Source organism: Acanthisitta chloris, unplaced genomic scaffold (genome assembly GCF_000695815.1).
Source record: "Acanthisitta chloris isolate BGI_N310 unplaced genomic scaffold, ASM69581v1 scaffold18347, whole genome shotgun sequence".
NCBI lineage: Eukaryota > Metazoa > Chordata > Aves > Passeriformes > Acanthisittidae > Acanthisitta > Acanthisitta chloris.
Window position 1 is genome coordinate 1,937 of NW_008682215.1, and position 2,814 is coordinate 4,750.

Sequence of the window (2,814 nt, forward strand, 5' to 3'; positions counted from 1 at the left end):
TTTGTCCACAATGGTGGAACTCTTCCATCTTTTCTTTTGGTGAGGGGTTCCCTCTTCAAGCTCTTTCAGCTGGGGCAGAAATTCCATGGCTCTCTACTGCCTCAGTTTCCTTCAGCTGATGAGGTGAAGGTGCTGATACCTGGGGGAGAGGACTGGGGATGTGAAGGCCAGGTTGGTCCTGGCAATGAAGACCAATAGCACAACCTGCAGAGCTGTTGATGTTTTTGGGAAGATGCACAGGTGCCTGTGGCCCTCTGCCTGCATCCTCCCTCTGGCTGCTGCTCAGAGTCTACTCTTTGCCTGTGGGGAAAGGTGAGCAGGAGGCAAAGAGGACTTTTTCCTGTGCTATATCCCAGCCCTGTGGAAGTATCTCATCTGGAGTGAGGAGAGTGGGTCTGTGCATTGGCAGAGAGGGGAATCCCAGCCTGTGGGCTGTGCTCTCCCTCTCCAGATGTTTCTCTCCTGGTAAGGGCCTGGGGGTGTCCCTAGCGAAGAGGGTGATGCTTTGCTGGGTATCTCTGGCAGCTTTGCCCAGCAGTTCTGTGGTTGGTGAGGTTGGCTGCTCCCTGATAGCTTCCTTGCTGGGGAAACTGAGGCAGAGGCCACACTTCCTCTCCACAGGGGCCCCTTCGTGACAGGCTGGAGGCAGAGAGAACTTGATTAAAAAAAATAGTGAGATATTTCCCCCTATGCAGACTGTGTAAGACACAGTTCTGGTATCTGTTCCCTTCCCTGAGTATCCAAAATGAGGTGGATATTGGGAAGTGTTACTCTGCAGGTCCCCAGCCCTGCTGGGAGGGAGTGTGACAGGAAGGAGACCAGAGCTGTCCATCTTGCAACAGATTTCTGCTCTAACTGTGCTGCTGGTGATGCCAGGGATTCCAGTGCACTCCCCAGCAGTCCTCTCACCATCTTCTTTCCCCCTGTATCATCCTGCAGAGATGTGAGATGTGGTTCGGAGTTTGGAGTGGAGGAACCCCAGCAGCTGAGCCCTGTGCCTCCCTGATGTACCCTCTGCTTCTGCACCCACTGCCAGCATGGGGACAGCTCCCCGGGCCATGCTGCACTGCACCGGGATGGGGACAGGCAGTGGGGCTGGATCTGGCCATGGGATGATGGTGGCAGGACCCGCCAGCACCGAGAGAGGAGAGCCCTCGGTGGGAATCAGGCTCTGCCCTGCACAGGGCCTGGCATCTCCTGGGACTGAGGGGTCTGGAGGGATCTGTGCTGCTGTCAAAGCCAGAGAAGATGCCCTGGGTGATTTAGGGGAAGATCAGCTTGCAGGACACCAGTGTGCTCAGGAAAGCTGGTGTTGGCCCTTTGCTTTGCACAAGGAGCCCCAAGTTGGGCCCCTACCTACCCCCCAAGTGCCTGTGCCCTGGCTGCTGCTGCTGTAAGTATTGTAAAAAGCATGTTTTGTGCTGTACAGAGGGCATGTGATTTTATGAATGAGATTTTAAGCCTCTGCTTGTCTGTGTCCAGTGTTTTGCCATTGCCAGTGAGGGGAGCAAGGGTGCCTGTGCCATGCCCTGGCCCTGAGTCTGCCAGCCAGTGGGACTGGCATTGGGGAGATGGGGGAGAGACCTCAAAGAAGCAACTTCAGCAGCCTGTGCCTGCCTGAATGGGGTTATCATATTGGGAATCCCTGGTCCTCCCTTCCTCTTGTCTCATGGGGTGGAAGAGGAGGGCAGTGTCCATTCCTTTCCCCCTCCATCTGCTCAGGGAGATGTGCCACTGCCCACTGCTCTTGCTGGGGTGGGTGACACTGTTCTGAGGGTCCTGAATCTGAACAGACGTGCCCTGGTGATGCTTCCTTTGGATGCTTCCTCTGACAGCAGCCCTGGGAACAAGTACCCCAGGATGTGGGTTTGCAGCCCTCTGCCAGGCTGAGCTGGGAGTGAGGTTTGGCTGTTGAGTGGAATGGTGGATCTCTCTGAGGTTTTCCCTCCTGGATTTACCCCTGGGGTTTTCCCTCTGCAGGAGCTGCCTCGTGAGTGCTGGGATGACAGGGGGAACGTGGGGCTCGGCTCATCCCTGGGCTGGCAGTGCTGCCCTCCCTCCCCGTGATCTCTGCATGGAGCAGGGACACGTGTGGCTCTGCTGCAACTGTCTGAGCAGGAAACGGGTAGTTTCAGCTTCTTGCCTCAATCCTGGTCCGTGGGTGCTGAGCAGGAGGATGTTGGTCATCTCTGCCAGTTTGGGGGTAGTGCTGACGCGGGAGTCTGCTTGGGCACACGCGAATCCAAGCCCTGGGAGCGAGGGCAGGAGGGTGATGGAGGCTTCTGCGCAGCCCCAGAGCCCCAGGCAGGGCAGGCATGGGGACATTTTCTGCTAGCACTGTCCCCACGTTGTGTGATGTGGCCACTGATCTCCCTCCCAAATGAATCCTCAAGGTCAGTCAGAAGATGGGGGTGAGTGTGTGGCAAAGTAGTGATATTTGGAGATCTGTCTGATGCTCAGATCTGTCTGTGACACTTGCAGAGCTGCCCATGACACTCAGAGATCTGCCCGTGATGCTCTGTGGGGACACACAGCCTCCACCATCGGGGCCAGGGTGGCAGGGGCTCAAGGGACTGTCCCTGCCATGCTGATGGCAGCAACCCACGTGTCACTGGGGATGTGTTTTCCCCCTCTGAGTTACTGCATGCAGCATTTCCCCCTTGCTGTCTCGCTCTGACTTGGGTGTTTATTCCACTCAGGTTCCCAATTCTGCTCCTGAGCATCACCAGCACATCCTCAGCCTGTGTGGGAAGTGGTTTCTTAACCCACCACCCCCAGTGTGGTCCCTGATGGATCATGACGATGCTTGGCAGT